Source organism: Chiloscyllium plagiosum, unplaced genomic scaffold, assembly GCF_037043375.1.
Source record: "Chiloscyllium plagiosum isolate Xiang-an unplaced genomic scaffold, Cpla_swu_hap1 HiC_scaffold_18, whole genome shotgun sequence".
In the NCBI taxonomy this organism is placed as follows: Eukaryota; Metazoa; Chordata; class Chondrichthyes; order Orectolobiformes; family Hemiscylliidae; genus Chiloscyllium; species Chiloscyllium plagiosum.
In genome coordinates this window covers 50,580,412-50,606,448 of record NW_028270156.1, presented here as the reverse complement: position 1 = coordinate 50,606,448, position 26,037 = coordinate 50,580,412, and positions in this window count along the sequence as shown.

Genomic DNA, 26,037 nt, shown 5'->3' with positions numbered 1-26,037 from the left:
TCCTTTATTTTTTTCTCCCTCTTCGCAGTTTTTCTCTCCTCTCCATCCGTCCCCCTACTTTTAACTTCTTAAACCCTACCTGGAGGGAATGTAGAACAGAGACCCAGACGAGCCTGGGCAGGAGATGAGTTGTGGCCGGAGCCTGGATCAGGAGCAGACCAAGCCAGGAGCAGACCAAGCCTGGGAGGCGAGACCTGGAAGTGAGTCACAGCCAGCGTGGGGAACAGAGCAAGCACAGGCTGAGCTCTGGAAGTGAGTGGCAGCCAGACCCCATAACAGAAGCAGAGCAAATGTAGGCTGGCCAGGGGGGACAGGTCCTGGAGATGAGTCTGGGACAGAGGCCAGTGCAAGGAGGCAGAGAGGTCTCATGTTCTGAAGTCCGCCGGGCACAGACTCAGTGGAAAAGGACTATAACTTGAGTACTTTAAAAACACTTTTTATTATCAATCTGGACTTTTTAAACTCTGAATTCCCATGCAAGTCTGTTTTTCACTATTTCAATTCTGGAACCACACTTAAAGTACCTGTACCTAGGTACCCTGTACCAAAGAACATACCAAGAGGTGACATTACAAAGTTTTCACTGCACTCATTCAAGTGCAAGTTGACAACAAAGGCTATTCAATAGATGATACTGTGAGGTTGGTTTTTAATGCTCCCTGAAGTGGCCTGGAAAGCAATCGCACAAACATAGCCCCATGAAGAAAGTTCACCTTCTAAACAACTGGTGCTACGTCCTTGGAGCATCATCTATATTCTTTAAAAAAATGTTAACATTTAAAAAGCAAGCGGATGATTTGAACATTGCTGAATGAGCTGCTAGGGGATTGTGATATGAGATGGACAATAATCACGAGATGGAATAGAACTGATTTCAGGCATGGGAGTTGTCAACAAGTTTTACTTTGAAGCGGTAGATACAAAACAGAAGATCATTACATTTGTCAAATGCTCAGAAATCTGTTTGTTTTTAATCAGAAGCTAGAGTCTGGAAATCTGTGATATGAACATTCACCATATTTGCAAGACACATCACTGCCAGTTGTTAAAACGAACACCCTAACCTGATCATTGTATCAGTCATATAAAAATTCAGTGTCCATGCATAGGGACATAATTATTCTTTTCCAAGTTTAGATTATTAACAATGTTTACTCATCTTTTAGAAGCCAAAATTATTTAAAGGGGTATACAATAACTGTAACTTCTAGAAAAATTAGCCAATCAAGCAGTAAGTAGGTTTGTCTCTTAGATTCTAATTCACGATAGACGTTATCTCGTTGCATAATACTTTATATTTTGTAACATACACTATCACATCCCAAATTTGCTCAGTGTTCTTGTGTTAATGTAATCTTTGACAGTCTATATTAACAAAGCATGTCTGATAATGAGATGCAGAACATGCTACTTGTCAGTCCTGACGCCAGCAAAGCCTGGCAGGGGTTCAATGGAAGTACACAGATTGTTCCAGACGCAATACTGCCTGACAATGTTTGTATTACCTGTGCGTACATGCCTAGCAAATCTTTCCTACTTATTTTCCTACCTTGTATTTGCAACCCTGAAAGAAAAATTATTTCACAACAATAGACAGGACTCTGAATTATAATGTTTTCATGAATAACAAAGAAACAGATTCTGTTTATTTTAAGTTAATATTTTTATCCAGTGTATTCTGCTGTCTCATTGTGCAAACAGACACACACAGTCATTTATTAACAAAATTGACACCCACCTCTTCCTGTATAGAGTTAGACTTAGACACAGCAGTAGGAGAACAAAAGAGACTGATGACCAGGATTAAGTCTTCCGCTTGTCTAATGTTGAATCTGATAGGGTACTTTGCTGAAAGGACTGTATGGATACTTTAAATTGTAACTGGACCTTCAAAATTGAGTTTTCAGTAAAGGCAGAGTTATTAGCAACTTACATGAGGAAATTGAATAAATAGTTGAAGGGATGAAAATGTCAATATGGTGTCATTAGTGCAAGGTGGTTTAGGAGGAACTTGATTTATGACCATGAACAGTTTTGATGAAGCGCATGAGAAGAAACCCATTCCAATGGCAGAAGGATCAGTAACCATATGTTTTGGGTGATAGGTACTGGAGGCAATAAGTTTAAAAAAATGTTAAAACAAACTGCAACCAATTTCCTAAAAAGGTGGTGAAAGTAGATTCAACAGTAGCTTTCAAAAGGGCTTTGGATTAGTTCTTGAAAGGACTAAAATATAGGGCTAAGGGAAGAGTGCCAGTGAGTGGAAGTTATTTTTGATGTTGTGATGTTATTTCAAAGAGCTAACATACACAATAGACTGAGTGCAGGAGTTAATTTTAATGAGGAAAGGTGACTAACTTGTGCAGCATTATATCAGAATGTAAATATGCCAAAATTCAATCATTAAATGTTGAAGCACATGTTCAGATTTGCTGACTTCCAATCCCAAGCTCTCAATCTTATTTTGTCATGAGGAGGCGTTGGGTCCGACTAGGTCCTTCCCACAGGAAGAAGGTGGAAAAAACAAGTCAGAGTTTAGTCAATGTATTTTTCAAAGGCTCCTGATTGCCAGCTGTGTGAAGCGTCAGTAGAAGTTCATCAGTATCTATTGAAGCTATTCTCACAACAAAAACAGAAACAAAAGCTTAAATTTAAAAAACTGCTTTAAAGTAATAAAATGCCCCATGGCACTTTATATGGGAACGATTAAATATTTAGAACACTGAAAAACATAAGGAGATATTGAACTAGATAACAAAGAAGTTGATGAAAGACTTAAGTTTTAAAAATTGTCTTAGAGAGGAAATGTTGGTGACTATGGTTTGCCAACTCAAGGTCTGGTCACCGATAGTGGAATGGTTCCAACTGGGAATTCACAGTGGCCAGCATTGGAGAAGGGTGAATTATTGGAAGTTTTGTGGCTTGAAAAAGATTATAGAGATGAGGAAGGTCAAGACCATGGAGGAATTTGAAAATCTCTATGTTCATTTGGGAATTTTAGGATCATGACATTGCTTGAGCTGGAGCACAGTGGTGAGATGGGAATGGGACTTGCTACAAGTTAAGACATGGGCAGCAAAGTTTTCAAGATGCAAGACCATAGACCATAAAATGAACATGGACAAAATATTTTCTTAACTCATCCTATTAAAGAGGACCTACAGCTCCCTATCATATGTGACTCTATCTTGCTTGATCCTACTGTTTTTATGCCTATTAAATCCTACTGTTTTTATGCCCATAATATGAAGAAGAAGGTCCTCATTAGCCTTAGATTTGCCTTTCAACAATTTGAAGCTGAGCCACCTTGTGCCAGTGCCACAATTTATTTGGAGTAATTGTCCAGATTTCCATTTGCTATACTATTTATCATTGGTATGCCTTCAATAATATCCTCTCCCAATTGATTCCTTTTATCACTGTTGATTGTGCCTTTTCTACGCACTGTCTCCCAATTCTTGAGCATTTTCCATGTCTCAATTGCCAAACCTTGGAATAGCACTGCAGATTGAGGGACACTGGAGTGAGCTTACTTACTGATATTGAAAACACATGCCAAGAAGCATGGTCTAATTTCAAAATTATACAACACCAGGTTATAGTCCAACAGGTTTAACTGGAAGCACTACCTTTTGGAGCGCTGCTCCTTCACAACCACCTGATGAAGGAGCAGTGCTCCGAAAACTAGTGCTTCCAATTAAACCTGTTGGACTATAACCTGGTGCTGAGTGATTTTTAACTTTGTACACCCCCCATCCAACACCGGCATCTCTATATCATGGTCTAATTTCACTCTTGTCTTCCTTCAATCTATATATAATAAACATTTATAATAATATTTTTTCTTAAAATATGTTTCTTATTTTGTGCCCAAGAGCATTTCTATTTTTTATTACAATGTAGGTGAAATACTTGAGTAATGATGCATTCACGCTGCTTGAAACATATGCCAGCTGCCCTGCAAGTCCCTCAAGCTTTTGATTTGTTACATTAATTAAAAAGAAAATAACACAATGTTTAGTCTTTAGAGGAGGAAGTGAACTTGGTTGTAAATATACGATCCAAATAAGTCTCTGCTAGCATTGCACCACTAAGCTGCCACAGTGAATTACATTCGAACTAGATTAGATTAGATTACTTTACAGTGTGGAAACAGGCCCTTCGGCCCAACAAGTCCACACCGACCCGCCGAAGCGTAACCCACCCATACCCCTACATTTACCCCTTACCTAACACTATGGGCAATTTAGCATGGCCAATTCACCTGACCTGCACATCTTTGGACTGTGGGAGGAAACCGGAGCAGCCGGAGGAAACCCACGCAGACACGGGGAGAACGTGCAAACTCCACACAGTCAGTCGCCTGAGGCGGGAATTGAACCCGGGTCTCTGGCGTTGCGAGGCAGCAGTGCTAACCACTGTGCCACCGTGCCGCCCAGAACTATTAATCTTATCTTTTGTCCACAGTAGCCATTTTTGAGTTATTGGGTTTTATAGTTCTAATCATCTTTATTTAATGTAAGGTATTTAGAATATTAAGAAGACTTAAATGAGCAAAAAAGCTATTTGCCCCATCAAGCATCCCTCCACTTTATCTGCCAGCAGGTTTCAGGCAGGAAACACTGCTGCTGAGTTAATTTACTACCCTCTTGTACCAGATGGAGACCTGAATGATCTTAATGTCAAGTCCTCGGCTATTGGGAAACAACAAAAAGTTCTGCAACGTGGGAGTCACAGGCTGACCGTGAGCAAGTGACAGTGGCATTTGCTGTAAGAAGCCATGAGTAAAGGGGAGCACTGAGGGTGATTTGAGCCATGGTAAGATAACTATAGGGGAATATTGCACATGGAATGACCAACTGGTCAAAAGAACACATGGGACAAATTGTGGGATCACTTGAAAACTGAACAGTCAATAAGGAAGGACCAAAAGGCACAAATCTTATGTTTGTGCATACTTGTATCTAGTTTATTGCTGAACCTAAGTGCTGAGCATAATTTAACAACTTAGCTGGCAAGTATTGACTCACAGTATGCTTCACTTGCCATATTCCTTTGAGTACCACAAACAGGAACACAGGATGAGAATTTTTGAGGATAATATTTGCACTTAATTGGTCTCTAAAGTTATTAAAAATTATGCAACTGGTTAATCACAATATATCATAAATGATTGGCATATACCAAAGTAATAAGTTAAAGCTGAACAAAACATCAGTGGATTTATGGGGATTCACTAAAAATTGAGCCATGGTTGGTGTTTGCATTCTTGTTCTTGTCAAATCCTCTGTGTCAGGATTACAAGATGAAATTTCTCTGGAACCTTTCAGATATTGGTCATCAGGGTAATTACTATCAGCAATCCCATATGCAACTGAGCTTTCCTGTGATAAAAACAAATTGCTGGAAGTATTCTGCAAGTCAGGCAGCATCCGTCATATGAGAGATAGTGTTTGCTTTTCAGGTTGATTGGAACTGGCCTTCAGCACGTTCATCTTTCCTGTACTGTCATTTTGTCATCTTTTATTATTTGTTTTTTCTAAGCTGGATCACCAGAACATGTATAATCTGATCTGAGTAATTCCTGCTAAAAGTTTGCCAGCAAAACTGCTGAAGAACTATCTTTGGGGATGTAATATTACACCAAGATCCTGTCTGTCCTCTTCAGTGAATGGAAATAACCCCCATCATTTTTTTCAAAGAAGAGGAGAGTTAGCCCTGCTTTCTGTCTAATAATTACCTCACATTTATCATCACTAACAAACAGACCTTTTGATTGTTTTCACATTTCTGGTTGTGGGGGCTTGCTATGTATGGATTGGCTGGTGCATTTCCTACATTGCAGTAGTGACTACGCGTGAAAAATACCTCACTGGCTGTAGTGGCTTTGGAATGTCTTGTGACTGTGGAAGGCACTATATCAACGAATGTCTTTTTTTTCTTTTTGGCTCATAATGTAATTAGGAAACCTAAGAATGGCAACATAGTGTCACCCACTTCCCACAAATAAATTAAGTACATGCGTCACACTTGTTACCAGGGAAACATGGTGGAAGCACTCTCTCTCACACGCACAAATTTTTTGGTTATTAATAATCTGGTTGTATTTAAAGAATCTGAGTGTTCTTGGAAAGTATGAAGCCTGTTTTGCCAGGTGACATCGATGGAAGATTTTTTTGAGGTGCCTCAGGTATTAAAGTCAAGGTAAGAAGGGTCATTGTTGTGAAGGTCATGGATAAGGTGTGAACAGGATTGGCAAGACAATAGGGTATTTCCAACTGAAACAGTTTTCTATGTGACCATTTAGTAATTGACCCACAAAATAAGCAACGGACTTTGGGCACCAACCTCTTCAGAGACCTATTGTTTCTTTTGATGATCCTTTACTTTGACTAATGACTTCACCTTTCCATGTTGACGCTTCAGTTTTTTTGATAAACGATAAATTGTAGGCGTTCACCTTTTGTTTGGCGTTAGCTAAAGAGGGATTCCCAAGCAGAAAACCATTGTTGCCATTTTTCATATGTTATCATAAATGCAAATGTGTGAACAACTGTTCTAAAGCACCTTAGACAATATAAGTGGACATAATCACAAAATAGCAAGAAATCATAAATAGACACAAAAAAAACAGTTACACTTATGAGATAGTTGCTTTGCTTTTAAATGAATAGCATGAGGAGCCATTTTATACAAACGTTATTATTAAATCATTGCTGTGCTGATGCGAATGCCTGCAATATAAATTTATAATGCTGTAAATGCCATGTCGATCTTATTTGAATGGATTGGCCCAAACTGTTTCAGATATTCAGTCCCTTTCAATTTCTGTATTATGAAATTATATGCTGAATTAAATAGGCAAAGATCAAGGTTAATGATTTTGAACCTGATGTAAAGTTGATTTCACCTGAACTGAGCCCACTAATTCAGGTAAAATCAATTTGGGAAAAAGAATGGGTCAGTTACATGAGCTAGTGTGCTAATTAGCAGCCCCTCTGTCACTTTAAATGTATCCTTCCTTTACAACTTGCCTACTGTGCGTTGCCCACAAGATGCATAGCAAGTTGCTGCCAGGACATGTTCAACAGAAGGCACTGCATTCTTAGTTACAATAAATTAGTCATTAATAACTTCAGAAGAACAACAGTTAGAAGTTGCATTTGTACAGATAAAATGTTAAAAGAAAGTGTAAAGGTAGTTTTTACAAGTTTGGGAAAAAAAATATGCCAAGCAATAAAATGATGACAGAGCCAAAAGCTGTTCAAAGAGGAAGGTTTTAAGATACCTTGATTTATGAAAAGGAATTCAAGTGATGGAACAGGTTAGTTGATGTGGAACAAAGCTGTTGAAGGCAAGTACACATAATACAGAGACAAAAGGAGAAATAGACTTGAGGGTAAAGTTAGAAAGCTGAAAGAGCTTCTAATGATGGGAAGAGCAAAGACCTGGAGTGTTTGCAACTTTAAATCAGAGGCACTGTGGAAAATCAAGAGCTAATGTAGGTCCATGAATGCTTAGTGAGTTGGACTTGATACAGAAGTTTTGCCTGAGCAGCTGTTTATGAATGGTAGAGAACAGCAATGTGTATCATTCCCAATACCGTGTCCTGGAGTCTAGAGCCACTTGTCTTGTGCATTATCCTTGTTTAGTTTTGTTGTCAAGTATCAATTACCAGCTCAATGCTCTTCAACAACAATGAAAACGAAAACTCATTTCTTCGACTTTAAAAGGTGTAGGGTTGTAATTGGTCATATTGGGTTTATCTGGCATTTTGAGGATTGCAACATCAATCTTAATTTCTTTGGTCACGCTATGGTTTTTGAAGATTTCTTCTGTTCAGTGCTTCTAAGGAATTAATAAGCAAGTCTTTTGGCAACAGCAGAGTGGCCAGAGAATCCTTTTTTCCTCTGGGGTATCAGTTCATTTGTGAGCTTCTCTTTTGTGAATGGATTAACTAGGGCAGGTGCAATGAATTGGTTGCCAATCTTATTAAATCAGCCAAGTGGGGAGGCTTTGGCACAGTGGTAATATAATTAGACAGATAATCCAAAAACCAAGCATAATGAACTGAGGATATATTTGAACCCCAAATAACAGGTAATGAAATCTAAATAATAAAATAAATTTAATCAGCAGATTGTTTCAATTTTGATATCACCCGCTCCCTTCTTAGAGTCATAGAGATGTACAGCATGGAAACAGGCCCTTCGGTCCAACGCGTCCATGCCAACAAGATATCCCAACCCAATCTAGTCCCACCTGCCAGCACCCGGCCCATATCCCTCCAAACCCTTCCTATTCATATACCCATCCAATGCCTCTTAAATGTTGCAATTGTACCAGCCTCCACCACATCCTCTGGCAGCTCATTCCATACACGTACCACCCTCTGCATGAAAAAGTTGCCCCTTAGGTCTCTTTTATATCTTTCCTCTCTCACCCTAAACCTATGCCCTCTAGTTCTGGACTCCCTGACCCCAGGGAAAAGACTTTGTCTATTTATCCTACCCATACCCCTCATAATTTTGTAAACCTCTATAAGGTCACCCCTCAGCCTCCGACGCTCCAGGGAAAACAGCCCCAGCCTGTTCAGCCACTCCCCATTGTTCAAATCCTCCAACCCTGGCAACATCCTTGTAAATCTTTTCTGAACCCTTTCAAGTTTCACAACATCTTTCCGATAGGAGGGAGACCAGTATTGCACACAATATTCCAACAGTGGTCTAACAATGTCCTGTACAGCCACAACATGACCTCCCAACCCCTGTACTCAATACTCTGACCAATAAAGGAAAGCATACCAAACACCTTCTTCACTATCCTATCTACCTGCGACTCCACTTTCAAGGAGCTATGAACGTGCACTCCAAAGTCTCTTTGTTCAGCAACACTCCCTAGGACCTTACCATTAAGTGTATAAGACCTGCTCAGATTTGCTTTCCCAAAATGCAGCACCTCGCATTTATCTGAATTAAACTCCATCTGCCACTTCTCAGTCCATTGGCCCATCTGGTCCAGATCCTGTTGTATAATCTGAGATAACCCTCTTCGCTGCCCACTTCACCTCCAATTTTGGTGTCATCTGCAAACTTACTAACTGTATCTCTTATGCTCGCATCCAAATCATTTATGTAAATGACAAAAAGTAGAGGACCCAGCACCGATCCTTGTGGTACTCCACTGGTCACAGGCCTCCAGTCTGAAAAACAGCCTCCACCACCACCGTCTGTCTTCTACCTTTGAGCCACTTCTGTATCCAAATGGCTAGTTCTCCCTGTATTCCATGAAATCTAATCTTGCTTATCAGTCTCCCATGGGGAACCTTGTCGAACGCCTTACTGAAGTCCATATAGATCACATCTACTGCTCTGCCCTCATCAATCTTATTTGTTACTTCCTCAAAAAACTCAATCAAGTTTGTGAGACATGATTTCCCACGCACAAAGCCATGTTGACTATCCCAAATCAGTCCTTGCCTTTCCAAATCCATGTACATCCTGTCCCTCAGGATTCCCTCCAACAACTCGCCCACCACCGAGGTCAAGCTCACTGGTCTATAGTTCCCTGACTTGTCTTTACCACCCTTCTTAAACAGTGCCAACCTCCAGTGTTCCGGCACCTCCCCTGTGACTTGGTTCTTTTCTCCATTCATTTTGATGTTGATGCATCTCCCATAATGGGCACTGCAACTGGAAAACATGAGTGATTCATTGGTGATGACTATTTGGTGAAAACATACTGTGGGTAATTTGGGGATACAGGGCGAAAAACATTCAGTTGTGAATAAGAGCGCTTCGGGGATATGAAAAGAAACAAAACTATTTAAAAATAGACTCCACTATGACAGGCTCCAAAAAGAAATTTCAGTCATGGGGATCTTGGGGCATTGATACTGTCCCTGTGTCTGAGGCAGGAGTCTTGAGTTCAAGTCCCACCTGCTCCAAAGGCATGTAATAATATCTCTGAGCATGTTGATGATTAAAAAATTAATCATTGGTATGCCTTTATTGGGCTCTGCACCTAAATCAAGCGACTGGAAATGCAGGTGACTTAACAATGGTGGTTAATAGGTAAAAAATGCCACAAGTGATTTGATGGTGGGAAAACAAGCATCCAGTTGTGCACCAAAGCACTTCTGGATATAGAAAAACATAAGCCAGCTGTTAGGGCTCTTGTTGTGTAGTGTTAGTGTCTGTACCTCTTAGCCAGGAGACCTGGCTGCATAATAACATCTAGAGTCCTAGAGATGTACAGCATGGAAACAGACCCTTCGGTCCAACCTGTCCACGCCGACCAGATATCCCAACCTAATCTAGTCCCACCTGCCAGCACCCGGCCCATATCCCTCCAAACTCTGCCTATTCATATACCCATCCAAATGCCTCTTAAATGTTGCAATTGTACCAGCCTCCATCACTTCCTCTGGCAGCTCATTCCATACACGTACCATCCTCTGTGTGAGTTGCCCCTTAGGTACTTTTATATCTTTCCCATCTCACCCTAAACCTATGCCCTCCAGTTCTGGACTCCCCGACCCCAGGGAAAAGACTTTGCCTATTTACCCTACACAAAACCCTCATAATTTTGTAAACCCCTATAAGGTCACCCCTCAGCCTCCGAAGCTCCAGGGAAAACAGCCCTAGCCTGTTCAGCCACTCCCCATTGTTCAAATCCTCCAACCCTGGCAACATCCTTGTAAATCTTTTCTGAATCCTTTCAAGTTTCACAACATCTTTCCGATAGGAGGGAGACCAGAATTGTATGCAACATTCCTACAGTGGCCTAACCAATGATATCTCTGAACTAGTTGATTAGAAAACATAATTAAATAATCCATTAATTTGTTAATTGCTTATTTAGTAACACCAGTGATTTGGTGATGGTTTAATCAAAAATATTAAGTCAGTCATCAAGCAGTGCTTGTTAATTGGTGTTGTTAGTTAGTTAATTGGTTAATTTAAAGAAAATAAAAACAATCATCAGAGGAATTTCCTCTGAACACACGACCCAATGATTACAAGGAGCAATAACACTGAATTGGAATTAAGATTCTACAGATTAGTTGATACACACAAAGCAGCACATTGGTTTCTATGTCCATGAGACAAGCAACAATATAATTCTAGTACTTTGTGACCCGGTATATTGTTGATTGAGCTACAATTATTTCTGCTAGAGAAGTGGAAGGGAGGACATGTATTGCATTGATTCCTCTAGAGATGATCAGAGGATTGGTGACTGACAAGGATTCATTGATCTTATTTAGGAATGTTATCAGAGATATCTTCATTTAGGCCTGAGAACATACATCAGTGCAAAGTAAACATGTGGCATTTATTGGGAAAGCTTTCCAAAAGAAAGTGACACCAATGAAGTTCTAAAAAGATTTTTAAGAATGATACAAAGGCTAACTTTGGCTGCAGCAGATATTGGAAAACAGACTGATTGCAAGTTCCCTTCAACCCCACAAGGTCCCCAAGTAACTTTGGTTGAACCAAACCTTTTGATAATTCTTGTGTCTAGGCTGAATGTCCTGACATTGGGACCCAAAGCAGTTGCTACTTCCATTGGAGCATAGAGTGCCGGTCATATGTGATTTTAAAGCAGCCAGTTAATTGCCTTACATTGTTGAGATGAGAAGCAAAGCAAGGAGAACTGAAGACACTGGGGAACCAGTTGGCACCTCTGTGGAGTAGACGGTCATACATTACACCCTGCATGCGGCCAAGTGTGGATGGTATAAGAGGATAAGTGAGAATGTTCCTCTGATGCATACTGTGCATGAGTGGCTTTCTCCATAGAGGGACTGTGACCCTCATGGAAAGCCTGATCCAGCATATCACTCAGTGGATCAGGAAATGCATGCAGACCTGTTAAAACAGTCATGGCAAGATCAGAGTGGGATGAGGTGCCTGGGATCTGTGCTGAGTTTTCTTGCTTCCCATGTCAACCATGGAGTATATGTTGTGATGGAGATGCAATAGCTGACTTCTACGTCTGGGGCTCATTCAGACAAGCTGCTGGAGTGAAGACAGAGCAGATTCTTTTGGAGACTGCTGGCTGAGTGTTTCAGTTTTTTCTGATGTGTAATATGCACCTGGATGCACCCTTCATGGCAAATCCTGTTGTTATAGTTCATGGCTGCTGCAGAGATTCAGCCTGGAGCTTTTTCCTGCTAACCATCTCCTTTAACCAATCGTTCCTCTATGAATTCCTGTGATTCCCAGGCACTATCAGTAAAGTTCAAAATAAACTTAAAATCCAGGCAACTGAATTAGTTCAGTATCTTAATTGCCCTACTGTTATGCAAAAGGGTAAAATGTTGCCTTCTATATTGGTAAAAATGCAGTCAGGATGAAATGGATGTGATTTCCAGTCTGACTTCTTCCATTCCAATTTTAGACCCTTCCCACCCTTATCCCTGAAACCTTTACAGTAAATGGACTGCAGTGGTCACCAAACTTGCTCCAGGCCATCTAGGATAGGCAATAAATGCTGACTTAGCCAGTGTTGCCAAATGGATGATCTGCCTTCCAGACAATTGAGTAACATTGTGTAAGAATTTCAGTATGGCTGTGGTGACAGATATATAGATTGTACATCACAATGATTGGCTGATTGAATCTTATAGAATATTCCTTCAATTGTTCATAAGAGGCAGATTATAGACCATGCTCAGCCAGCTAACACTTACAAAACAAAAAAAAATCTACTGTTAGATGTGATTCTATTATTGAACATACTTGAGGAATAATCCTAACTTTGCTACAGCTAACTCAAATTAATATAATCACTCAAGCTTCTAACATGTTTCTTTTATGTTGCCAAAACTGACAGACATTCATACACAGGCATTCACTTTCTGCAAATAAAGCAAAGTGTTCCAGATTTGCACCTTTATTGAATTACCCAGGAGCTCAGGAGGCACTGTGACATTCTCCATGATAATGTTTTGATCAATCTGAGTTGACATCCCAACATCATCGCTGTTTCTTCCTATAGTATAAATTATTGTGCTAATTTGGCATTTGGCATTCTTGTATTTGTCCTGGTGAATCTGATAAGTGAAAGATAAAAATACTTCTGCAACATGGCTTTATTTTCAGCAGTATTCAAGTTCTGTACTCCAAAAAGACTATTTATATGAAAGTCTTGTTATTAAAAAGCTGATTTTTTTTCTCTTGATTCTGTGAAAGAAGACATTATTAAGGTTATCAATAAGGCTTTCATCAACATTGAAACTAAGAACTAAAGCTAAGAACTAAAGGCCAGAATTTACTAACTTCTCTACCCCTACACCTTTCCTTCTCAATTTGTGGACTTTGCAGAAGTTGGAAACTCTACCCTTCCACCTAATCAGATTTAAGTGGAAAGCAGGTTATGATTGCAAACAGCATATTTAAAATTCAGTTGCTTATTTACCCCAGCTGCCACATACTGTGCTGCCAACTATTCACACACACACGCTGCTACACATAAACTTAACATACACTCTCAGGCTACCTGATCAAGCTTCAGTACAACTAATGGATGTAACTCCTTATTAAGGTTTGTTTTCAGCATGCCTCATATTTGTTATCATTTTGTTTACAGTCACATTGCATGCAGGTGCAAGGTAGAAGAGAATGATCTCACTTCAGTCGTATGATATATTCCTATATTCTTAATGGTAAGGTCCTGGGGAGTGTGGCTGAACAAAGCGACCTTAGAGTGCAGGTTCATAGTTCCTTTAAAGTGGAGTCGCAGATAGATAGAACAGTGAATAAGGTGTTTAGTATACTTGCCTTACTTGGTCAGTGCTTTGAGTGTAGGAGTTGGGAGGTCATTTTGCGGCTGTACAGGACATTGGTTCAGCCACTTTTGGAATAATGCATGCAATTCTGGTTTCCCTGCTATAGGAAGGATGTTGTGAAACTTGAAAAAGTCCTGGAAAAATATAGAAGTGTGTTGCCAGGGTTGAAAGGTTTGAGCTATAGGGGAGAGGCTGAATAGGCTGGGGCTATTTTCCCTGGAGTGTCGGAAGCTAAGGGGTGAACTTTATAAAGTTTATAAAATCATGAAGGGCATGGATAGAGTGAATAGACAAGGTATTTTCCCCAGGGTGGGGGAATCCAAAACTAGCGGGCATAGGTTAAAGGTGAGAAGGGAAAGATTAAAAAGGGCTGAAGAAGGGCTCATGCCAGAAACGTCGATTCTCCTGCTCCTTGGATGCTGCCTGACCTGCTGCGCTTTTCCTGCAACACATTTTCAGCAAAGATTAAAAAGGGGCAACTTCTTCATGCAGAGGATGGTACGTGTATGGAATGAGCTGCTAGAGGAAGTGGTGGAGGCTGGTGTAATTACGGCATTTAAAAGGCACTTGGATGGGTATATGAATAGGAAGGGTTTGGAGGGATATGGGCCAAGTGCTGCCAAATGTGACTGAATTAGGTTAGGATATCAGGTCAGCATGGACAAGTTGGACCAAAGGATCTGTTTCCATGCTGTATCTCTCTATGACTCTATCATAAAATAATCCTGTAATTTAAAAGTGGCACAACAAAGATTTGAATGTACAAGGATTGATCAGAAAGTTTGTGGATGATTTAAAAATTGATGAGTTGGTAAAGGTGAGGAGGATTGTTTTAGATTACAGATGGATAAAGCTGGGTTGGTCAGATGGGCTGATGAGTGGTAAATGGAATTCAGTCTAGATAAGTGCAAGTTGATGCAGCTAGGCAAGACAAGCAAGGCAATGGAACACATGATGAACGATAGGACCCCAGGAAGCACCAAGGATCAGAAAGACCTTGGTGTGCTTGTCCACCAATCCCATAAGATAGTGGAATAGGTGGATAAAGTAGTTAAGAAGGCATATGGAAAACCTGCCTTCATTAGCCACGGCATAGAGTTTGAGAGCAGGGAGATGATCCTGGAATTGTATAAAACGTTGGTTCGGTCACGGCTAAAGTATTCCATGCAGTTCTGGAATCCATATTAAAGGACAGATGCAATAGCACTGGAGAGAGCACAGAAGAGATTTACCAGGATGTTACCTGGATTGGAGAGTTTTTATTGTGAAGAGATATTCAATAGACTGGGGTTATTTTCCTTGGAGCAGAGAAATCTGAAGGGAACACGATTAAGATATATGAAATTATAAAGAATATAGACAGGGTAGATGGGAAGAAAAGTTTCTCCTTTGTGGGGGGGATCAATGACTGGGGACATAGATTTAAGGTAAGGGGCAGGAGGTTTAGATGAGAGGAACAAATTACTGCAGATACTGGAATCTGTACTGAAAACAATAAAGCAGCTCTGATGAAGAGTCATCTAGACTCGATGTTAGCTTGCTCTCTCTCCACGGATGCTACCTGACCTTACTGTGATTTCCAGCATTATTTTTTCCAGGAGGTTTGGATGAGACATGAGAAAACATTTTTCACCCAAAGGGTGGTGGGAATCTGGAACTCACTATCTGTAAGGGCAGAAATCCTCATAATATTTAAGAAGTATTCAGCTCTACACTTGCGATGCCCACAGTATGTGGTTGACTGTTAACTGCTCTCTGAGCAATAAGTGTAGGGCAATAAATACTTGTAGAGTGGGTGAAGCCCACATTCCATGAATAAATCTTAAAAAGGCATGTGAGGCTGTGGGACAAGAGTTGAAAAATGGGAAATTAGAATAGTTGAGTGGTTGTTTATAACTGGCGTTGACTCGATGGGCTGAAGGGTCTTTTTTCTATGCTTTAGGCCTCTTGTAACTATGACTGTTGTTAACAATGTCATAAGTGCATCTTAGGAGCATTATCAAACAAACTGACAAAAGCTACATGAGGGGTTTTAAAAACAGGTGTAAAAAAGATAAGTTTTAAGTAACATCTTAAAGGAGGATAAAGAGAGATTTGCATGAAAGATATAAAGACAGAATTCCAGATTTCAGGGAAAAGCAAGTTGAATACATTACCCTCAATGGTGGAGCAACTAAAACTGGGAATGCCCACAAGGCCTGAATTAGGGAGGCACAGATATCTTGGAGAGTTGCAGGGTTGGAGGAAGATATAGAAATAGAAATCACATTTTCATTCTTCTGTTTTAATGGTATTCCAACCAGATATTTAAAAGTCCTGCAATTGACTTTCATATAAAAGAAACAGAAATAAGAACTGGTTTTTCTGAGGGGTGCCAGAGGAATTGCAGATTTGATTAATCCTACTGTTCTACAGAGCCATACAAGCAGGCTCAGGGCAAGAGCCTGAACTACCAGGATATGATTAGTTACATGCTGTGAACAGTTCTACCCTGTGGTTCTGTGTCCAAAAGAAACCAATTCATTTCATGTTGGTCTCTTACAGTCACCAAATAGATAAGGCTTATTCCTTTGAAGGCTGGGCCCAGAAGCAATTTGACAATAGTCTAGCATAGTGTATTATCCAATAATTTAAATGACAATTATTAATTATGTCACAAATATTTGTGGCTAGGGATTCTGTAGATCAGATCAGACCAGACTTACACTATAAACAGTAGGACAGGAAACCTACTCTGTGCTATACATTTTCTATATTTTGCTGAAACAAGGAAGTATCTTTCCCACTATCACCATTGGCTCTTTAATTGCAATAACAATTCTGTAACTGTTGTGGTACTCAAATGTACCCTAACCTCCACATGTGCTGGTCCATGATGAAACACTATTTTCTCTTACCCTGAACGCATCTCTGTTTTGGCTCTCATCTCATTCATCTAAACCCAAATGATGCAGACTTCAAAGTATATTGTACACCAACTGCTTTAACCATTCACCAGACCTGTCTGGACCACATAAGATACTACCAAATCTTACTCTTGGCTGCCAAAACTGCTCAGTATTCCAAGATGCCCCTGAAATAAAAAGATAAACTTGGCTTTTTTTCCTGACAACAGTTTGTCTCAGTTACCCTTGCACTTTCAAAAACTTCTGAAGGGAATTCTGGACTGTTTTGTCATTAAGATCAAGCTTATCCAATCAGCTTTATCTATCACAACTCTCCCTTTCACCAGCCCACCTCACAAAGCTTCTTTTAATCGACCTCCTTGCTCTAGCCCTGAACTCCATCTTTCTACTGTTTCCCTCCTGTATCCCCCATTCACTTACTGACCTCATCTTGTCCATGAAATCGACTTCCTGTTCCTTCCATTCTGCTGCCAATAAATTGCTTATCCCCTAACTTCCCCATCTGACACCCAATTCTCATACAGAGTTTCTCTCTTTGGCTTGGTCTGCGCTAACCTCACTAGATGATGGCTTAATGATTTTTATCATGAGACGTATGAATCCAGTGAGCTTGGTAATGCTCTGGGGACTTGGGTTTGAATTCTGCCACAGCAGATGGCGGAATATCTCTTTTTAAGTTCTGGAAATTAAGATTCCAATGATGACCGTGAAACTATTCAAATTTCAGAGAAAAACTCCATCTAGCTCACTATTGTCCTTTAAGGAAAGAAACTGCTGGCTCACATGTGACTCCAGACTCTTCGTGATGTGATTGACTCTGAACTGTTAAATAGAGATGGGCAATTAGTGTTGACTGGCCAGCAATACCAACATCCTGTGAATGAATGAATAAAAAAAAAACAGAATCTCTATATCTCTTCTGATTCTATAAATCTCTGAGATATTTGCTGTCTTCTAATTCTGCCTTCTTTGGAATTTGCATTTATAATTGCTCCACTAATGCTGGCTATGCCTTCAGTTGTCTAGGTCCCAAGCTTAGGAAGTCCATCCTGTAACCTCTCTGTCTTGCTACCTTGTTTTCCTCCTTTAGGACACATTTTAAAGTTTTGAACCAAACTTTTGAGAATCTGACCAATATCTCCTTATGTGACTTGGTGTCCTACCTTGTTTTATAATGCTCCTATAAAATGAAATAGGGCATTTTGAAAAAGGAACAAAGTTGTTGTCAGCAGCTGGGGTATTAGTGTGATTTTCCTGAATTAATAAGTCAGGTTACATTGAATATTTAAGAATCTTGTCCATGAACAGAGTTGTTTGGAATGGATTTGTGCCATTTTGTGTTGGCTCAAGTAAAATAGGTTAGTTGACAAGGTAGTAAATGTTCAAACTTGTCATTATTTGCAATCAACAACAAATGTTGACACATAATAAAACCCAGTCCAAAAATGAGAAGTGATCCTAGGTTATGTATTATTCAATGTGAATGGAAACTCAAGAGTCATTTTTCATCCACACCTTAATTCTATGTCGAGTGTTGACATCATTCTCACTTTAATTAGCAGAAACCTGCTCAGTTTAACAAGTAAATGTAACAAACCCATCCTAAACTAGATTTGAGTGAAATTCAATTCCGGAGCTTGAGTCACAGCACTTGCAAAGACAAAGGATGAATACATGGACAAATTAATCGTTATCTCATTCTTTAGCTTTTTGAACAGAACATTAGATGCATTATTGACTGTGAAATTCTGTTGCTAAGACACATAGATCAGGAAATTCTTGTGACTGACCAATCTTAATAGTTTTGTCCATCACTTTTCAGACTCCACCCCTTCAACAACCCAAAAAAGACTCATAACCTTTCCCAACCTATGCCAATCCTTCTTATAAGAAAGCATTTCTCTTTAAATGCAATGTCTTGTCTCCACCATCCCAGTCATCAGTGTCAGTGGTGAGCTTGCATTTGCATGAAAGTTTGAACTTACCCAACTGACAGAAATTGGGTAGGTGGGCCATAAAAATGTCCGGGCTACTTACCTGCTAGGATCCATGATATTAATCTGTTCAATTAGCTGATGGAAAATACACCTACCAAAAATCAGCAGGGTGCTTACTTTCAACTGCACTTTCAGCTCCTGATAAGATTGCCAGGACATAATTACAATTATTATTCAGGCATGTGTAGGGATATTTTTGTAAACTTCCCACTGAGCTAATCTGGGACTCTATGGGGGTGTTCAGGTCCAGAGGCGATTAAAAAGCATGTGTTCTTTTCTTTCCTTTGTCAGACCTAAAAGAACAGGTTGGTCCTCTGGGTGCCAGAAAGAAAGCTCATATTGTCCATAATCCAGACTCCCTGAGAGAAAGGATATTTTGTAACCCAGACACTCCAACAGCTCAATACTGACATCTCATGTATCATGTGCAGCTCCGTGCTTTCAACACTTAACCATTGAACCTTGACTGCTGAGGAAGGGAAGTCAACTGGTGAGATTTAAATGAGCTCTGGGCCTTATTTGCAACAAGCTGGCAGGAAATTATCTCATTGGCATGGGTTTCTGAATGAAATCCCACTGGAGTTAAAGTTTAGCATGTGTTTTCACTGTGTGCTGTAGCATACGCAATATTCAGAAGTACCAAGTGATACTGTCATATAATCCTCATTTTACATCAAAGAAACAATGCTGTAGAGAACCCCTTTGCTTTTCAGGTTGTATCATTTCTCTGATATTTTTCAAAACTACAATGGTAGAAATGACTTAATTGAATATGTTTATCTATATTCAATACATTGTTTATCTTCACCAAGCCTCTGTTCTTATTTCCATTCTTTCATGGGATGTGAGCTTTGCTGGAAAGGCCAGCATTTGTTGCCAAAACTTCATTATCCTTGTAGTGAGTTATTTACCAGATAGTTCAGAGGGCATTCAATAGTTAACTGAATTACTACAGGTCTAGAGTCACGTGTAGGACAGATCAGGTACGATCCACAGGTTTCCTGCCTTAACAAAATGAGTGATAATAGGTGTCTGGTCGCTAGAATTACATTCCATACTCATTCACTGAATTCAAATTCCACCAACTACCGTGATTGTATTTGAATCCATGTCCCCAGAACATTATCCCGGACTTCTGGATTACCGGTCCAGTGACATTATCATCGTTGAAACCTGATCCAATGCCCATCATCTAAAATAAATGCCTGGCAGTTATACATTCAGTGCATAAAGTATTAGATGAACAAAACATTGTAAGGAAGCAGTGACACATTAACGCAAGAAAGATCTCTATTATTACTTTGCATAAATCTGACACTGGGCACTGTCCTTTCTGGCTTTGCGCTCACAATTTGAAATGAATATTTGTTCTCTGTGATGAACAACAAGAATCAATCCAGCATGTTTGGGCAGAAAATAATCATTTTGAAGTTATGGCAAATCCTTTCCATGCATCTCTTCCATATTTAATCCTCTCTTTCCAAATCATTTGCAGCTCTGAAAAGTTGAAAAAAACGTCTTTTATGGCATAATACTTCAAAGATTTTGTTTTATTACACACTATTTGTTTGTCTCAGAAGCCAGCCAAAACCAACCAAGAGAAATGAACAGGAAAGGTTTTTTTTTAAATGGCCATCAATGAGAAACAAAACAAAACAAAATTATACAACAGCTTTCAAGTCCATAAGTGCATTACAGCTAATTAACTATTTTGAACTATATTCATTGCTGCTTTGTTGGCAAATGCAGTGGCCAGTTTGTGCACAACAATGTTCCCAAGCAGCAAGGAGCTGAATTACTTGTTAATTTTTTTTTGGTGGAAGAATAAATATTGGCCAAATCACTTCTGCTTTTCTTTCTATTGTATTATGGAATATTTTATATCCATCCATGAGTACATAGAAAAGTGAATTGAGATTTTGGACTGGATTTTCAACTAGCAAAAAGAAGTTGGTGTTGAGCCTACCCCTCTGAGAGGCACTGGTAAATCAGACAGCTGATAGTGTTCAGAAGCATCACCCAGTGCAGATCATCATTGAGCCAGATAGTGGAGGCAGTGTGAAGGGACCAATGAGCGATGTGTGGGCTGAGAAGGGGAGGAGAAAATCTAGAGGAAGGCAGACCTTGAAATGGCTGTTATTTGGCCTGTGTGTGTGTGTGTGTGTGTGTATACTAGAGGACCCTCTCTCCCACTGAGGAGTGATATGATCTCTCTCCTGCCTGCTATTGGAATAGGCCCTTAATTTAATATTAATTTGCTGTTTAGAGACCTCAGTTCACCCAAAGGCAGGTGGTGGTCGAATGTGTTCCCTATTCTTTCTAAAATTCCAGTGGGGTTGGGACGGATACATAGGCATCAGCATCGGTATCCATAGCAGCGTAGATACACCTGGTCACAGGCAGATGGGTCTATCTGCTCAAGGATAGATTACCTGTTTGTGTCCCGAATGCTCTCGGTCAGATCCACCGACATCAAGCCGGTGTTCTTCTCCGACCACTGCCTCCTGCTGGCCGACTGTCACCTACAGGACGAGCAGCGGGCTGGTAAGGGAACGTGGAAGCTGAACACTAAGCTGCTGACCCCGGGAAACATTGAGGAGCTCAAGAGGGACTACGCAGGTTGGAGAACCATGAAGCCCCTCTTTGAGTCCCCAGCGAACTGGTGGGAAACAGTAAAAGGGAACATCAAAAGGTTCTTCATCCTCAAAGGTGTTCAGGAGGCGAGAGAGAGGCGGGGAAAACTGTCCCAGCTCCAGGAAAGTATGCAGAACCTGCTCCTGCTGCAGATGATGGGGGTCGATGTCACAGAGGACCTCAAGGAGGTGAAGGGCCAGCAAGCCTCGCTCTTTGCTTCGGAGGCCTCCAAGATAATCTTCCGGTCCACGGTCCGCTCGGTGGAGCAGGACGAGACGTGCTCACGTTTCTTCTTCCAGAAGGTGAACAAAGAGAGCTCTGTGCTCAGCAGCCTGAAGGAAGAAGATGGCTCGATAACGTCATCTCAGGCTGACGTCATGAGGATCAGTAAATCCTTCTACGCCAGTCTGTATGACGTGAAGCCGACCGACAGCGCGGCCTCCCAGTCGTTCCTGTCCTCTATCACGGAGGTCTTTGACGACAGAACACGGGAGAGGCTGAACCAGCCGCTATCTCTGGACGAGCTGACCAAGGCCCTCGAGTCCTTCGAAAAGAATAAAACTCCCGGAAGCAACGGCTTGCCGGTCGAGCTCTATTCCGCTCTGTGGGACTTGATTGGCCAGGACCTGCTGGAGGTGTATGTCAGTATGCTTCGGGCTGGTACCATGAGTGAATCCATGAGGAAAGGCATCATCACCCTCGTCTACAAGCGGAAGGGGGAGAGGGAGGAACTCAAAAATTGGAGACCAATCTCACTGTTGAATGCAGATTACAAAATTCTGTCAAAGGTAATCTCCAACCGGGTCAGGTCTGCTCTAGGGTCGGTGATTCACCCTGACCAAACCTGTGCTGTGCCGGGCAGGAAGATCGCTGAGAGTCTCGCACTCCTCAGGGATACGATCGCCTACGTGCAGGACAGAGGGTTGGACACCTGCCTGATCAGCCTGGACCAGGAGAAAGCCTTTGACAGGATATCACACATGTATATGAGAGATGTTCTCTCCAAAATGGGCTTTGGGGAGGGAATCTACAATTGGATCAGACTGCTCTACACCAACATTGTCAGTGCAGTCTCAATCAACGGGTGGGAATCAGATAGCTTCCCAGTCAGATCTGGAGTCAGGCAGGGCTGCCCCCTCTCTCCTGCCTTGTTTGTGTGCTGCATAGAGCCATTTGCCGAGTCCATCAGGAAGGATGCGAGCCTGAGAGGGGTGACTATTCCTGGCAGCAGGGGCCTGCAGGTTAAGGCCTCCCTGTACATGGATGACGTCGCCGTTTTCTGCTCGGATCCGCTGTCCGTGCGCAGACTCATGTGCATCTGTGACCAGTTCGAACGGGCCTCGGGGGCCAGGGTAAACCGAGGCAAGAGCGAGGCCATGCTCTTCGGGAACTGGGTCGACCAATCCTCGATCCCCTTCACCGTCAGGACCGACCACCTGAAGGTGCTGGGTATTTGGTTCGGAGGGGCTGGGGCGTGCGCCAAGTCTTGGGAGGAGCGTATCAGCAAAGTGAGGCAGAAACTGGGCAGATGGAAGCTACGGTCGCTCTCCATCGCGGGAAAAAACCTGGTCATCAGGTGTGAGGCACTGTCATTGCTATTATACGTGGCATAGGTCTGGCCTATTCCCAGAACCTGTGCCGCTGCAGTCACCCGGGCCATTTTCCAGTTCATATGGAGGTCAAAGATGGACCGGGTCTGAAGGGACTCGCTGTACAAAGATCTAGGCAAAGGGAGAAAAAATACACCCAATGCCACCCTCACCCTGATGTCCACCTTTGTGTGTGGCTGCATCAAGCTGTGCGTGGATCCCCGGTACGCAAACACCAAGTGTCACTACGTACTGAGGTTCTACCTGTCCCCGGTGTTGCGAAGGATGGGCCTGGCCTCGCTGCCGCGGAACGCTCCGAGTAGTTGGACCATTCCGTATCACCTGTCCTTCGTGGAGAAATTTATGAAGAAAAACACCTTTGACCACAAGTCCATCAGGAAGTGGTCAGCATGTAGTGTCCTTGAGACCCTTCGGGAAAAGGAGAGGGCGGATCCTATCGAGCGGTTCCCTGAGCAGACTGTCAAAGCCATTTGGCAGAATGCCTCATCGCCAGAACTTTCCAACAAGCACCAAGACATGGCTTGGCTGGTGGTGAGAAGGGCTCTGCCTGTGAGATCCTTTAGGCATGCCCGGACTCTCAGCCGCACCGCACGCTGCCCTCGAAGCGGCTGCGGGGGGGACGAGACTGTCACACACCTCCTTCTGGAATGTGCCTATGCAGAGGAAGTCTGGAGAGGAATGCAGTGGTGTTTGTCGAGGTTCGTCCTGAGCAGCGCCGTGACGCGGGTCTCCGTGCTCTACGGTCTGTTCCCCGGCACGCACACCGAGACGAACATCAACTGTGCCTGGAGGATCATCAACTCGGTGAAGGATGCTCTCTGGGTGGTCCGAAACCTGCTGATCTTCCAGCTGAAGGAGTTGACCCCGACTGAGTGCTGCAGACTGGCACATTCCAAGGTCCAGGACTACGTGTTGAGGGACGCGCTGAAGCTTGGGGCAGCTGCCGCCAAGGCGCGGTGGGGAAAGACCACTGTGTAAAGTCTGCCTGCCTAACGAAGAACAGGGGGCCCATGCAGTCATTTGGGCTCTGCTGACACCTCAGCTAATTATATGGGCATATGATTGAAAAATGTACAGACCTGTATAAAAATGATAAATTCTGATCTCTGTATGTACATGTTTACATATGTATGGCATGACCAACTGTACAGACCATCAAATTATTTTGTGAATAAAGTATATTTTTGAAATAATAAAAAAAAATCCATAGCACTAAACCCAATTTTATATCCCCTATCTGCTGAATTCTGACCCTTCCATAGAGAAGCCTTTAAGTCTGTCTCATGGTGATGCTCTTAAGTAAAGTCTGAGCCCAGATCCTTCTAACAGGTAAACTAAAGCTAACAAAGTACTTTAATAAAGTCTGTAAAGCAGGTCTCAGGCTTGCTGCAGGTAGCCAGGAAAGCATTGCCTCTACCTGCTCAAGCCTGTTACATACAAACTAGTGATTCTGGTCAGGCAGGAGGCTATGGATTTATTTGAGATAAATTGATTTTATCAATAGCAAACTGGATTTTTTTCTACTTCTCTCATTTATTCTTTTTATTTTCACCCCTTAACTAATTTCCACTTTAGGGATCATTTATTCGAGATAATTGTCTGACACCTCAACAAATTAGCTACCCTTCTTATCCAGGGTGTGTTTTTATTTAACTTCATTCATGGGATGGAGCATCACCGGCTGGACCAGCTTTTATTGCCCAGTTCTAATCACTCAGAGGGAAGTTAAGAGTTAGCCATATTGCTGTGGGTCTGGAGCCAAACAGTAGGCCAAACCTTGCAAGGATAGCAGATTCTCTAAAGGACACTGGTGAACCAGATGGGTTTTTAATCCCAATTCACAATTGTGACCTTTCCATCAAATTAGATTTTACTCTATTCCAGTTTAATCATCTGCCATGTTTAGATTTGAACCCATGTCCTCAGGACTGAAGCTGAGGCTCTGGATAAGTAGCTCATTGGCATTATCATTATGCCACCACCTCCATGGCTAAAAGTTTATTGAAATGTTCATTGAAAATGCTGCCTACTTCCTCCCTTTTCCCTTTCTCTGTTAATAATGCTGGAAATAGAATGTAAAATTCAATGCACTGTCTCTGATTTTATGATTCTGTTTAGTTATAATGATCACTATGCTTGACTCATTAAGTATAGGTGTGGACTCAGGGAAAAATAAAACAAAAGCTGTAGAAAGAAGGAGAAACCAGAGCTGAAGCATAGAGTAGACATTTTAAAATATACTGAATAAAACCTGTTACACATATAGAAACTAGTGTCATGTCTATATAAGTCTGACACAAAACATATACAATACCAAGAGCAGCTGTGACATTTTACCAATTTATAGGTTAAAATCTTTCTTTACACACAAAGATCCACTTTAATAATGTAAGCAAATACCATTTGTACACACTCCACTATACAACAATAGCTAAATGTCCAAGTCGATTCACCATACAATTCAGTGTATTGTGCCTGTCAGTGTAGTTAGCCTGTCATCCTTGTCTAGGATAACCTGCCAATTTTGAAAACAGATACTAAAGCACTCCTCTCTTGCTGCCACCCTTGCAAACATGTATGCCACAATGATAGATTCTGAACACTGAATACTTATGTCCAACCAATGAAGTCCACTTTAGCCTATCAGCCAAGAGAGTATCACAATTGTTTATTGCCAGTTTTTTTAAGAATCCAGAAGATTTTCTTTCAACTCAAAGGAATCTTTAATAGATGTAGGATCAAGCCTGTTGGGGATTCAGGAGATTATTATGCCACCAAAGACTTTGTTTTTCTTTAAAACCTTCTTTTACACCAATTTACACCAGAAGATGAACAGGAACATGCACATGTACAAGGAAGGGGAGCATAAGGATCTCATTAGCTATACTCTTGTCTCTCCCACAGACCCAATTGTGGAGGTAACACAGCAGAGGACATTACAGCTAGCAGAGACCTCAGAGGAGGAGATGGTATCAGAGGATGCACCACCACATCAGTCAAGTGAACCCTTTGGCTGCATTGATATATGGGTGGGGTCTGAAGCCCAGTTAGAACAAGTGAGTCATGCTGGTCAGCATGGCACATACTGCCTCCAT